We start from the raw sequence: 15465 nt of genomic DNA on the forward strand, positions 1-15465 counted from the left end.
AAAGATGACTTTGAAGAATTAGCCGCCCAGGTGGCCTCTGCAGGTAGAGACGACTGCATGTTGAATGTTTATTTCAACTTTATATGCTGTAAAGAAATGCCAGAATGAACCTGTTCTCATCTCTCTCTAGCAAGAGCTAAAAATCCACACATGCCATTAGTGGTGAATCTGGCAGCAACACAACGGAAGGTATCAAATGTGAGACAACTTTTATTCTGTTTTGGAGCATGTGCAGACTATGCCAAGCCAAGATGTTCTGCACAACAGTATTGAAACTATCAGGGCTTTGGAGCAGAGCCCGGAGATGGAGTGCGGAGCAGCTCCAGAGCAATGGAACTGCAGATTTTTGCCTGGAGCTAGAGCAGAGCCGGAGCACAGCTCCAAAGCCCTGGAAACTATCGCTCATATTTTACAGAGAGGAAAAAACGTTACGTCAAATATTCTCAAATGAGATGTTTAGCTAGGTTAGATGTACATTGTTAGATTTGTTGGAATGTCAACTCCACAAGAGCTCTTTACAGATTCCAAGAATCCTTTGGGAGGGAAAATAGATTTTATAAGTAGGTAGATTTGACCTTTTTTTTTAAATTTGTTGACAACTTTAAATGATTTGACATGTAGGTGCAAGGGGAAGACGGAATTGTCCTATAGGTAGGAAGATCACAAGAGCAGAGGATTATTTCATGCTACGCTAGAAACCTTCTCAAGTGGCTAGGTTGCAATCTGGAAATGCACCAGTAATTCTATGACTCCTGCTCCTTACTAGATAGTGGGTAAAATTCTCAAAAGTGGCCAAGTGACTTAGGAGCCCAAATCCATTTTTTCCAAAAGTGATTTAGGCTCTTACGTGCCTAGAGTGCGTAAATAACCATGGCTCCTAAGTCCTACTAGCCATGGCTTCTAGGACACTTTTGACAATTGGACTTAGGATCCTAAATGACTTAAATGCTTTAGAAAATGTAGCCATGTCTCTCACAGCGTTTCTCTTGCTGGGGTGGGGAATAGGAATGGGTGGTAGAGGGTTGTTTGGATCAGGGGACTCTAGAATGGGTAATGGAAACTTCTAGTAATGGGGATCCAGCACTGAACAGAGCTCTAAACTGTATCTCACTGTGTTGTGTGTCCCACACAGGAGCTGGTTCAGCCTTCCTGTCCCACCCAACTGCATTCTTGGAGGGGAACTATCAGTAGGAAAATTCAGGTAGGAGATGTGTGAGAAGGGAGAAGAGTCCAGTGCAGCCAATACTTTTTTCACAGGGGGAAGGGTGAGGCTAGCAGAGCCATCCCTGTGCTGCGGGCAGAACAGGAAGACTTGATTGTGGGAGAGAGAGAGGATCAGGGGTCAGCAGTGACTATTCAATAGATATGGATGTCTTGGTGGGTGTGGCCTGAGGCAAAACATGAGTGAATGAGCATCATTTGCTTAGGAACATCAGAGAGGATGGAACAATGGAGGAATGAAGACAAGGAAAGAGCCTGGGTTGGAAGGGAGAGCGATCGGGCATGAGGAGGAGTGGCAGGACAGGACAGAGCAGAGATGGGAGACATTGAGCAAGATGAGATCTTGAGGAGGAGAGAGAACATGTCACAGGGAGGGGGAAGCATGCAGAATGAAATGGAAGGGCAAGCAGGCTGGCTGTAAGGGAGTGGAAATTCCCAGGAATGGCACAACTTTTCATCTCAACCATGACCCAGAAGTTCTTGAAACTGAACAACTGAAACAAAGCAATGTTTTAAGTCCAAACAAAACACAGATTTTTTTTTGAATTGGTTCTAAACTTCCCACAGGAAAACCAACATTTTTAAACCTGCAAGTTTCTTTCTAAATTTCTCAGAATAATTTCAGTTGTGCAGCTAGGGTGACCAGATGTCCTGATTTTATAGGAACTGTCCTGATATTTGGGGGCTTTTCTTATATAGGAGCCTATTACCTCCCACTCCCTGTCCCCATTTGTCACACTTGCTATCTGGTCACCCTATATGCAACCACCTCAAGTCCTACAGAATCATAGAATATTAGAGTTGAAAGGGACCTCAGTAGGTCATCTAGTCCAACCCCCTGCTTAAAGCAGGACCAGTCCCCAGATTTTTACTCCAGTTCCCCAAATGGCCCCCTCAAGGATTGAACTCACAACCCTGGGTTTAGCAGGCTAATGCTCAAACCACTGAGCTATCCCTCCCCCCGAAAATATTTTTTTAAAGGTCATTGAGTCCAGCCCCCTGCCTTCACTAGCAGGACCAAGTATGAATTTTGTCCCAGACTCCTAAATGGCCCCCTCAAGAACTGAACTCACAATCCTGCATTTAGCAGGCCAATGCTCAAACCACTAAGCTATCCCTCCTCCCCCTGAACTATAATCTTGGCTCTGGCCTCAGACATGTCATTTTGGCAGTTTCTCCCATCTGTAAAATGGGAATAATAATACTCTTTGACCTCTCAGGAGAGTTTAAAGATACAGTAACTCCTCACAACGTTGTAGTTATGTTCCTGAAAAATGCGACTTTAAGCGAAACAATGTTAAGCGTATCCAATTTCCTCATAGGAATTAATGTAAAGAAGGGGGTTAGGTTCCAGGGAATTATTATTTTTTTGCCAGACAAAAGGCATTATATACATTTTAAACAATTTTAAACAAGCAATTTAGTACTACACTGGGGGGAGGGGAGTAGTGTGCATGTGCTGTGTACTTACAAATATACTGTACATACAGTACAGTACTATAGTTGTGAGGTACCCCTGCCTTACCCCACATAGGCACAGCCCACTGGCCCTGGAGATGAGGCAGGCAAGGAGGCTGAAGGTGCCGTAGGCTGGGAGAAGCACGTTGCACAGCAGCGGCAGCTTCCTCTACTGAGCAAGCACCAGGGGCAGGAAGGGGCTCAACCCGCCCACTCCCCTCCTTCCCCCATCCTTGACCTGCATCTTCTCCTCCCCACCTCCTCCCCCTTTACTTCTCACACTGTGTCCTTGCCTCTCCCTTCTAAATGCCGCAAGCCAGCTGATTGCCCCGGGCAGGAGGGGGGCAAGAGGGAAGGCACTGATCCTCAGGGTCTGCCGGCGGGCGGGAGGCACTGTGGGGATGGGGATGCGTAGGGAGGCTGCCAGCTGTGGAGAAAGCAGTTAGCCAAACAACGTAAGAGTGGAGCATTGAACAACTTTAAATGATCATGTTCCCTAATTGATCAGCAATGAAACAACGTTAACTGGGACGACTTAAAGTGAGGAGTTACTGTACATTCATCCATGTCTGTGAAGCACTCAGGTACTATTGTATTATTAGACAAGCATGGAAGTGAAATAGCCTCAGGCCAGGCCTGGTGGGGTGGGGATGGAATTAGCCCTGCAGCCTCATCCATTCTCCCGTCCTACAGCATAACTCGCCTATGGACAAGATTTCTCCAGCTAGATTCAGCCCCGTTACAATCCCGAAGCACAGAATGCTCAGCACCTCTGACCTTAACACTAAGCAGCATGGCTTGTACTAGATCGTTGGACTAGATGACCACCTGAGGTCCCTTCGATCCTGATATTCTCTGATTCTATGGCAATTTGTTTCAAATTGAGAAGAGACTCATATAGATTAAGGGCAGATCTAAAATGCTAAGGATACAGCATTTTATTTGAGAGAATGACCCAGAATGTACAGACAACTCAAAAATCACATCAGTGGGTCTCCCATCCACCTCACATTGCCCATAACTGTTTTCAACAGGCTTTAAAAGCAGATGCTTAGCTGCAAGCTAATCCAAGAAATAAAGGAAGCCAAAGGGGGTGGGGGAGGGAAGTAATAAGACAATGTATGGATGTGCTTGATTGTTTCCATAGCCAGGGCATCTTTCTGCGTAACAGATAATTCATCTTTTAACAGCTCCGTTGCCTAGAGATCAGTCTCATGGTTATCAGCTAAACCTACATAAACTGAAGCATTTTCCAAAAGGAAACCAGATGCGATGGGGTCAGTCCCAGCCTGTGACAGGGACATCTGGGTTAATTATGACTGATGCCGTATCACTTTTCATAAAGTGCACACTTGCCACATCAGGTATTTTTACTGTCATTTATGGAGTGCAGCGAAAGACATTCGTTACGGAGTTCTAAGGTCAAGGAGAAAAGGGATGGAGTGTCAGATAGGCAATTAAGCTTTCCAGGGTTGCAGGGAGGAGTAAATATAAATACACAATAAGCATATTCTATATTTTAAATCCTTTGCTTTTAATATTTTTTGTGGGCCAGATCTTGCCAGCCTTATCCACATGAAGTAGAACCTTGCTTCCTTGATTTCACTGAGGCCACTCCCCAAAGTAAGGTGCTGCTCAATATCAGTAAAGTTGGCAGCTCGAAATATTAGGAGCCCCCTACAGCTCCCCATGCTGGGGTAAACTGTACAATGCACCACTGAAGTCACTGGTGTAAAGCAGGGATCTAAACAGAATTGACCCTTAGGATTTTTCTGTCTCCCAGTGGCCTATGGCTGACTATTCCTGAATTACTAGGAGCCATATACTCCTGGGCCATAGCCGGTGCATAACTGATATGGAAGGAGTAGGGACCTTGCACAGCCTGTGCATTGCATGAGCAGAATTCTGGTCCCTGCACTCCAGGGAATGCCACGTCACACCCTGTCACGGGTTCACAGCTCACGCTAGGGCACCTCCTGGTGGCTCATCTAGGGATTACGCTGCCCAGTCTGACACTCCTGGCCTGTTGCTTGCACTGTCGCACCTCTTGGTCCTGGAGGTGCAGCCAGGAGCGGCACCAGGGTTTTTGGTGCCCTAGGCGCAGGGCCGGCACTAGCCATTTCGCCGCCCCAAGCACGGCAGCACGCTGCAGGGGGTGCTCTGCCGCTCGTCGGTCCCACAGCTCCGGTGGACCTGCCGCAGCCGTGCCTGCGGATGCTCCACCGAAGCCATGGGACCAGCGGACCCTCCGCAGGCACGCCTGCGGGAGGTCCACCGAAGCTACCTGCCGCCCTCCCGTGCTCTCGGTCGGAGCCGGCCCTGCCTAAGCGGGGGTCCTTCCCACACTCCCGGTCGATGGCAATTCTGCGGCGGGGAGATCCTTCCATGCTCCTGGTCTTCGAGGCACTTCAGCGGCGGGTCCTGGAGCCAGTGAAGGACCCACCGCAGAATTGCTGCCAAGGGTGGCAAAATGCCGCCCCTCCAAATCCTGGTGCCCTAGCGGTCGCCTAAATCGAAGCGCCGGCCCTGGGTGCAGCCTTTCATCTTTGTAAGTCAGGAGGCTCCCTCTTCATGGCTTGGCCCTCCGGTCAGGTCACTATATGCTTTCCCCTTCTGTGGTGTCAAAGTCTCATCAGCCTGCCTGTCCGGGTATTGCTCCCTGCAGTCCTCTATGTCAAAACTATACCACTTCCCTCAGGGGATGGTAGGCGAATGCAAGAACCTCCCTCTACTCTGGGTGCCAGCTCAGGGACTCTCTAAATCAGCAGCCAAAGTCTGGTCCCTCCCAAAACTTGCTGCTGTTTCCCTGAGCCTTTTCCCACTCCGCCTCTCTCAGGCTTCTGCTCCATCACCCTTCTGGGTAAACCCATCCTTCTGAGCCTGTACCCCAGGGTGTCTTCTCTCCCTCGGGGTGGCCTTCTGTCCCTCTCTCATGCCTAGAGGGTGACAGCCGGCCTCCTCGGTGCAGCCCCTTCCTGCCTTCCTTCTCAGCTGGGCTCTATCATCAGTCCGGGGTTGCTTAGGCCACCTGACTCCCCTCAGGTGCGGCCTGTCTGGATAACTGGCCCCTTTTCAGTCTCATTAACCTTTTCCAGGATGGCATGGGCTGGACATCCCCAACCCACTCCCCCTATGGCACACAGCGCCCCAGAAGTGGCAGGGAGGAAAGGAGAACCAGCTTTGCCCCTCTTCCCCACTGACCAGCAGAGCTGGCTGCACGTGTGTGGAGGGTTTGTGTACCACGTCCGTGGATGGGGTGTAGCAGATGGTGCAGTGGGGCATCTCAGGAGGCATTGTGCCTTTCTGAAGCACCGCCACACTCTGAGGTGGCAGAGCAGCTCGGCAATGCTCCTGCCTAGGAGCCGTGAGCAATGTCTACAGTTTAGCCATGCACCTGTTTGTGTCTTTTTCTGTGCAAGAAGTTACTAAAGTGCTCACACAACTTCACAGGTGAATGGCAGAGTTTCTATAAAATAACTGCCAAATTATTGTGCTCTGGATTCTCGCAGACTCTGCTGGGACCACATAGAGAGTGGCAAGAAAGGTGCTACCCCGGGTGTTGAGAGCACCATAAAGAGAGCAGGCAAGGAGGGGAGGGGAGTAGGTGGATCCATACACTCAGCCACTGCAATGACCAGCCAGCACCACCTTCACAACAGAGGAGTGAGCGGTCTTCCATAAAGGGATATGGCAGCGTGAACTCTGCCTTTGCACCCTGGGAGCAATGGGAGGCATGTTACCTCTTTGCGCTCTGCACTGCCCACTGCACAGGGCCGTGCCTAAGTGGCAGAATCAACGACTAATTCTCATGGTGTAGGGAGATCTCATGGAGAGTTCTCCATGCGGTCTGAACTCTGTATGGAGGAATGGATGGAGTCAGAGCAAGACTGGGCAGAAGGGGGCACATTATGGAAGCAACTTTGAAGAATGTCCATCCTGCTGCCCTCTGCAGCTACAGGAGATTCCCTGAGAAGCTAATAAAAGCTCAGACTTGATGTGAACATCAACATGCAGTGTCACGCTTTGCCCTCCACTGAAATTCATCTACTTCTCCGGTGGTACATGGCAGCTCTACAAAAGGCATAGTACCACTACAGAGCAGGAAGTGAGCTAGCACCACTTCCTGTGGAAATCTTCAACGCTAAGGGCACGTGAACTTCAGAACTATCAATCGCTACCTGGAAGGCAAACACTTCTCTTGTCGAGGCTAAGATCTTTGGAGCAGGGACAGTCTTTTTGTTATACACATACAGCACCTAGCGCCCCCGGGCCCTGATTTGTTACTGGCAATTCAAAGTGCTGTCAAAATAGAAAAAAAGAAATAATATCATAGTTTGGATAAGCACTCAGACAGTCCAATGCTTATCTGAACTATCCAACCATAATAAGAATTAAGCAGTAAAATCCTTGTTTGAATGTGTCTTGTTTCCATTTTTCCACTTTTTTTTTCTTCAAATCTTGTGATCCCAGAAGTATTAAAATTAAAATTAGGGATAACTTTTAGCACATCATCTGGATGGGGTGGGGGTGGGGGTGGGGGAATAAACAACTTTCAAATTAGTTGCAGAGAAGTGCACAAATGAATTACCCACTGTTTTCAGCCCGTCATGAATAATTCAAATTCCCCTGTGTCAGTGAATCTAATTAGTAATCATCCAAACTATTCTGAAATTATCTAGTTTTGAGTTACTTACATAGCAACTACATTTATTTCCAGTCGAATGATTAACCCGTTTGCCAGTGCAGTAGTGCCAGCACAGTCTGTTGCTGGCAGTGGAATGCTCCCCAGCAAGCACGCCATCAGTTTCTGTTATTAATGTTCCTTTAACAATTAACCCCCCTAGTGTTCAGGGATGCACAGCATATGTCACATGGAGAGATATTTTTAAAGTTCTGTGGCTGTGCACCATATGTCCTGCTGGCTCAACCACCTTGAAATGCAAAGAGATGTCATTAATGAAGGCCTGACCGGGGATGCGTGGGGAGACATAGCACCTGGGGGGATAATATTGACGTGCAATAATGCAGTTACCTAGCATCACAACAGAAGTTAAGGTGTGAGTCTACTCTGAAAAGTGACTTTGTAAGAATGGCCCAGTAGGCATCCAGATAAGGCTTCTCACTGACTTTCAGAACAAGTACAAAAAATTAGTTTTTCTTAACCGTCAATCCTGCAAGCATAACTTGGAATCTGCAAGTCAAACTGAATCAATCAATCAATCATAGAATCATAGAATATCAGGGTTGGAAGGGACCTCAGGAGGTCATCTAGTCCAACCCCCTGCTCAAAGCAGGACCAATCCCCAACTAAATCATGCCAGCCAGGGCTTTTTCAAGCCTGACCTTAAAAACCTCTAAGGAAGGAGATTCCACCACCCCCGCCCCTCCCCCCCCAGGTAACCCATTCCAGTGCTTCACCACTCTCCTAGTGAAAAGTTTTTCCTAATATCCAACCTAAACCTCCTACACTGCGACTTGAGACCATTACTCCTTGTTCTGTCATCTGGTACCACTGAGAACAGTCCAGATTCATCCTCTTTGGAACCCCCTTTCAGGTAGTTGAAAGCAGCTATCAAATCCCCCCTCATTCTTCTCTTCCGCAGACTAAACAATTTCAGTTCCCTCAGCCTCTCCTTATAAGTCATGTGCTCCAGCCCCCAATCACTTTTGTTGCCCTCCGATGGAATCTTTCCAATTTTTCCACATCCTTCTTGTTGTGTGGGGCCCAAAACTGGACCCAGTACTCCAGATGAGGTCTCACCAATGTCAAATACAGGGGAATGATCATGTCCCTCGATCTGCTGGCAATGGCCCTACTTATACAGCCCAAAATCAAAATAGCTTTTGGACCAAAACAAAATTGGATCAACTTTTACCAGTTTTTCAGTGAAGAACCAGAAAGCAAAAAAGATGAAAAATTTAGGTTTTGCATAAAATGTTTTGGTTTTAGGTTAAATTTTCCAGTTATTGATTTTCAAAAATTAAAGATTTTTAACAAAAAATAGTCTTTAGTTTGGGTTTTTTACTGAAAGCCCAACTTGGGGGGGTGAGGATATTAGGGTTTTCTGGGAGCTGAGATGGGGAAGTTTCAATCTTGTGGACTGGCTTGTTTTGTGCTGAGAGGCTGTTCACTGGCTCATGTGCTGCCTGTTTGGGGCTGGATTGCATTTTTACAATCACTTAAGGGTGCGTAGAGTCTAGCATATGCTGTTCCTTTGTATTTGACAGGTTGAAATCTAAATAAAAAGTCAAGAGAGCTGGTCAGACACATCCTTGTGCATCATTTTTCAATAACTGACAGAGGGGAAAAAAAGATTGAATAAGCTATTCATAAACATCATGCCGCCAGCTCCTGACACAGTCAAGCATTGGCTCCTCACCGTCCATGGTTCGGGGCATGTCACCACAAAGACATGCAAACAAACCAAGGCTCAGATTTCCTGAAACAGTGTTACCTTCATGTCATCACCCTAAAATTAGGGATTCTGATAATCAGAGTTTTCCTCATGGTCACTTAGCTGGCTTCGCCAGGGCTTGCTGGATTAGCAGGGCAGAGGGAGGGTCAGTGGACAGAGCGGCTGCTGTGCGACTTCCCCTCCCTGTGCCTCGATTTCCCTTCCCACTCTCTGTCTGTTGATGGTCCCGGCTCCAAAGAGTTTACAATATCTCCTACCATATGTGTTTGTATAGTTCCTGGAGCAATGGAGTCTCAGCTGAGACCTCCAGATGTTACTGTGATGCAAATATCAACAACTCATTCTGATCCAGAGTAAACACAGGTACACACCTCAGTTTTAATTTTTAAAAAAAGAGTAAGTCAGTTGAAGCAAACATTCCCCTCTCAGATGTTGGGCTTCCTTGGAATTTGGTATTTGCAAGCATAGCATCTAAACACCTTGATATGAATTAATGGAGGATAATCTAGAGAGATTACGGACTTCTCCAGTTCAGAAAAATCAAGAGAGAGAGAGAGACCTGTAATTAATTAGAATTGTGAATGCTTCCTCATTAGTACAATATGTTCTGCTGGAGCTGGCCATGTGGAAAAGTTCTGCATAACAAAATAGCATAGAAGAAAGCACAACACGATTTATATTAAATTAAAAAAAAACTGATGCCACTAAAGGAAAGGAATAAAGTTATAAATATATTTCCCTGGCATCAGCCAACAGCCGGAGTCTACAGTCTCACTTCTGTGGCCAAGTATCATAAAATTGATCTGTTAACTATAAAGATCTATATAATAGTTTACACAGAGTCTGAGTTATTGCCAGTGGGATCCAAAATTGAATTCTCCCTAAAGAAACAGATCTTGGAAGTTTTCCTTTTCCATTACACATCACTGCAACCGAGCAGCAAATAAGGGCTAAGCTTCCTAATACTTCAATACTTGGGGACTGGAGGGTTCCTCCCTCCCAAAAAAAAATCTGGACCCTCTAAGTATGAAATTTCTAGGATGGGTGAGATGAAAAGAGCAGGAAGAGTTAAAATGCTGATGTATATGATCAAGAGATAACATGGCTAGACTGGTACCCAAACTAACCCAAACATTCAAAAAAATCATGATTGGCTTACAAAAAAATAAACAGGCTCTTCAAAACCAACACATTTTAGGTCTTTTCACTTTGCCCTCTGTTTTCTGGGCCTTTAGATTATACTTGGGTCACATTTTTCTAGCTTTTCCCCACAATTAGGAGGGCTAGATTTTTTTATTTTTTTAAGTGACAGCTGAGATTCTCATGAAATCAGGTAGGCTTTTAAGACAGACGCCACATATGATTTTTAAATTAAATCATGAGAGTTGGCAACAGTGTAGACAAGGCGGCCTGGGAGTTTAGCCAAAACTGCTACAAAGTCCTAGTGTAGACATGGTTTGCACTGGTGCTGCAGGGTTTACGGGTCACTCCAGGTCATTTGGGGTACAATGGGCCTGAGCAGCGGGGCTGGTGTGGGACTGCAAAACAGACACAAATTTGCAAGACATTTTGATGTCACCAGATCTACATTTTTCGCTGGGGAAAAAAAAAAGTTTCAACCAAAAAACTTTGCCCGGTTCTAGTCATGAGCCGGATATCAGGAGCGAAATTCGCCACAAGCCTGCAACTTCTGCGGTCATTCTGTGCAAAGTGAGTGCTCACTGGGTGCAAAACAAAATTAACACAGACCGGCAGTGCCCCAAGCATTCTTTCCATCTCTCTACTCCCAAAGCTGCTGAAGCTAACTGGAGTCAGGTCTTAACCGAATCCAGGTTCTTCAGGCTGATTTGCCTGGCAACTTCAATAGCCAAATCTTTCTTTATGCTCCGATTAAGTTTTTCATGTAAAAAGAATAAAGGTGAGTGAGTCTCCCCCTTCTCAGCATATTTGGTATCTGCGGCTCCCTGGTGCATTCAACATTGCTAGCACTTATTTTTTTTTACTGTGTAGGCCAAAACATAAGCACACCAGGATTTAGTCTGAAATGTACCAAGGTTAAGAACAGTGCAGCATTAATCAGGGAACACATGCACAATGCATTAACAATTTGTATGCGAAGAGGAATTCGACACTTTCTCCGAGACAGGGAGTGTATTATAGACAACGGAAAGCTGGAAGACTGAAGGAAAACGCATGCACTATAGGCCAGATTGTGACTAGAGGCCCAACTCTGAGTAAGGGCTGGTGTGTAAACTGCACCCCTCCAGGAGTACCAGCAAGAGGTGCTGTGGCTCAGACACGTCCTTCAGAGTCCTACTCACACCTGCTTTCTCCTTGCTCCCCGAGGATAACAGAGAGTCACACGCTGTGTAGCCTCAGCATATTGCATAAACCAGGGGCTCCCTGCATTCCCCCACCCCCACCCTCCCTGTGTGCCATGCTGCCAGCCTCCTCTATTTCTGGACTCCTGACTCCCTCCCTCATGCCAGGGGCTCTGTGTCACCCATTATCCTCTCCCCACCTGTGGTGTTTAGATGTCGCTTGGAATTATTAGAACTGGGAGCACTGGCTGTTGGGAATCTGAAAGGACAGGGAACAGGAAGGAGGGGGGAGGAGTTGAGGAGGCTGAGTGAGAGTTACAGAGGGTGCAGCAGCAGCTTGGTAAAGAGGTTTCCACTTTAAAAATAAAGTCCTGCTGAAGTTTGCTAGTACCTTGCCTGAATACTGCAACACCCCTGCCTCCTCCCCTGCCACATCTGGGGATCTATGTGCTCCCACATTCTCCCCTCCCTCCATACTTGGGTCTCCTCTGAACCCAGGGCTTTGGGTGCCCCTGTAACAGTGACAGACCCTGGTCGTCGGCAGACAGGATTGAACCCAGGACCTCTGGAGCTAAATGCATGAGCCTCTATTGTATGAGCTAAAAGCCATATGGTTGTAGAGCAGATTCAATCTGTCGCTCTATCTCGGTGCCACTAGAGGGGACACAACACCACTCCAGGAGGTGTGTGGGTTACACCTCCACAGGAACAAATATAATCTAAACCCCATTGCCTTTGAATGGGAGCTGGGTTCCAAACTGCCCTTGGCACCTTTGTAAATCTCCCTCAAAGTGACTAAGGCCTGGGCCGCACTAGATAATTAGGTTGGTTTAACTGCCTAAATCAGCATGTGAAAAATCCACACCCCAGAGGTGTAGTTAAGCCAACTTGAGTCCCCATGCAGACAGCACTCAGTCGATTTAAGAATTCATCCTTCAGCCTAGCTAGCGCTTCTCAGGGAGGTGGGTTACCTGCGCCAATGGGAGAACCCCTCCCGTTGGGGTAGGTGGTGTCTACACTGAGGCACTACAGTGGTGCCGCAGTAGCATTTTAAGTGTAGACATACTCTGAGACTTTAACACAGGTGCCTAAAGTGATGCACCTCTGAGGTTTAATGGGAGCTGCTGAGTGTTCAGCACTTTTGAAAAGCAGGCCATTTATCTAGGGGCCTGAATATTGATTTAGTAGTCTAGCTATGCTACATGCCACATGTTTGTTTGTTTTTAACTTTGTTTTTATATACAGACAACACAGACCTATATAAATACATGCACAAGATGGAAATAGCACATAAATAACCAAAATTCAGTGTTATTTGCAAAACCTGGACGCAAATAAACCCTGAACCCATAGAAGTCATTCAGGGCATCATTTATTAAAGAGATTCCATAACCTATGAATGTGCAGGACTAATATATACTAAGCTGCAAAAAGTGTCCAATCGTTTAATGTGTGACCAGACGGCCTCATAGTTATTCCAAGTGTTTCTATTAGACAGAGTCATTTTTTCCATTAATGCAGCAGTAGAGAACTCACTAAGCCAGTCTGTGTATGAGAGAGGGATTGCAGATTTCCATTTTTTCAAAATAATTCTTTTGGCCACTAATATGGTTGCAGCAATCCATTTCTTAATGTTAACCGGTAATACCAACTCCTCCAGCACCAATAAAGTACACGCGCTTGGAGAAGAAAAGCTAGTGACATTTCAAGTTTTGGCGAGAGCACGGAATATGATGTTCCAAAACACAGGCGTTTTTGACAGCTACAGAAGATGTGCGAAAGGCTGGCATGTGGCTGTTTGCATCTCCAGCATTCATTGTGTGTTGCCAATCCAGCCCTGAACAAATGTTCTGGAGGCCAGTAGTAGCTCTTTAATACCTTGTTCTGGAAGAATCGCAAGGGGGCCACATATTTTACAGAAAAGCTATTTAGGAAAGGACATTTTGCAATTGTAATTGTTACTATTTTCACGCCCATCAAAGCTTGCTGCCATAGCAATCCTCCTGAGTCCATCTGCACAGGTCTCGGAGGAGGAAGATCATAACCAATATCTTTTAGAACCTTATAGAAATATGTAACATAGCTTTTCAATACATAATAATGTTGCAGTTTTAAGGTCTTACATCTCAGGGCCTTCCGGGGCTGAAGAAAAACATTGAGGATCCTGTTGAAAAGCTTGGGAAGGAGAGTGATCCCCATAGTTTCCCCTCCCACACCCCCAATACATAATAATGTTGTGGTTTTAATATCTTTAATATCTAGTATTTAATATTTAATGTTGAAGATATATCCTATATCTCATGGCCTACCAGGGCATAAAGGAAAGCGTTGTGGATCCTGTTGAAAAGCTGGGATCTCTCTCCTTCCCAAAAGTATAAACCCCCCAGCTGGGAGTTTCAATGTTGGCCTAGCTGTTCTACTCCTGAAATCAATGAGTGTTAGCTACTCACTGACTTCAGTGACGGCAGAGTTAGACCCAGTGCTGAGCATTTTTGAAAACCCAGCTCTGATGGGATGTCACATATCAGACTTGAAACTTTCCACAGCTACAGTATAGCCTGCACTTCAAGCCCGTGTAATCTGAAGGACAAATATAGGACAGTTTCAAAAGTAACCAGCACCGGGGCTGCTTGAAGCCAGGGCCGGTGCAAGGATGTTTCACGCCCTAGGCAAAACTTCCATCTTGTGCCCTGCCCCGTCCCCGAGCCCCTGCCCTGAGGCGACCCCCCCCCCGTGGCAGCTCCCCCCCTCTGCCCTGAGGTGCCTCCCTTGCGGCAGCTCTCCACCCCCCCACCCTCTGCCCTGAGGCAACCCCTGCCCCAGCTCACCCCTGTTCTGCGCACGAGCACCCCGAGCACACCATGGCTGCTTCACTTCTCCCACCTCCCAGGATTGCGGTGCCTAAGCTGATTGGCATCGCAAGCCTGGGAGGCGGGAGAAGTGAAGCAGCCACAGCGTGCTCGGGGAGGAGGTGGAGCAGGGGTGAGCTGGGGCGGGGAGTTCCCCTGCGCGCTGCCCCCCCTTACTTGCTGCAGGCTGCCCTCCCCACGCTCCCCTGCTCCAGCTCCCTCCGCCTAAATGCCGGCGGCGACCAGGGCAGTTGAAGATCCGGCCGCCGCAGTCGCTGCCGAAGAAAATGGTGCCCCCCAAATCCCAGTGCCCTAGGCGACCGCCTAGGTTGCCTAAATGGTTGCACCGGCCCTGCTTGAAGCTAAACTTGGGTTTCCCATGTAACTGACATTTTCATGGAAGTATCTGCTTTCCTTGGAGTTGGGTGGTTATTGTTCTGTTTTTTACTCTTTCGTTTGACAACGGAAAAAGTTTACAGGCAAAATGTTTTTAGCTTCACAGTTCGTTTTGTAGTGAAAGGTCAAAATTTTTCCATATTGGAAAAACCCCATCTCCAGTGAGCTCTCCTCAGCATCCACAATTGGAGCCATATTTTAAGTAGAGCTCAGCTCCTGGTTAGGCACCACAATGAGGTGGCCACATTTCCATAAAGGCTTAGTAGATAGAGATACATATAGACAGACTCAGATGTTAAGGCCAGAAGGGACCATCATGACCATCTACTCCAGGGGTAGGCAACCTATGGCATGGGTGCCGAAGGGGGCACGCGAGCTGATTTTCAGTGGCACTCACACTGCCCGGGTCCTGGCCACCAGTCCAGGGGGCTCTGCATATTAATTTAATTTTAAATGAAGTTTCTTAAATATTTTAAAAGCCTTATTTACTTTGCATACAACAATAGTTTAGTTATATATTACAGACTTATAGAAAGAGACCTTCTAAACACGTTAAAATGTATTACCAGCACACGAAACCTTAAATTAGAGTGAATAAATGAAATCTTGGCACACCACTTCCGAAAGGTTGCCGACTGCTGATCTACTCTGACCTCCTGCACATCACAGGCCACAGAATCTCACCCACTCCTTGTAATAGACCCCTAACCTCTGGCTGAGTTACTGAAGTCCTCAGATCTTGATTTGAAGAACTGAAGTTGCAGAGACTTCGTCATTTACTCTAGTTCCAACCAGGGGCGCTGG

The sequence above is a fragment of the Gopherus flavomarginatus genome, chromosome 3 (assembly GCF_025201925.1).
Source record: "Gopherus flavomarginatus isolate rGopFla2 chromosome 3, rGopFla2.mat.asm, whole genome shotgun sequence".
Taxonomy (NCBI): domain Eukaryota; kingdom Metazoa; phylum Chordata; order Testudines; family Testudinidae; genus Gopherus; species Gopherus flavomarginatus.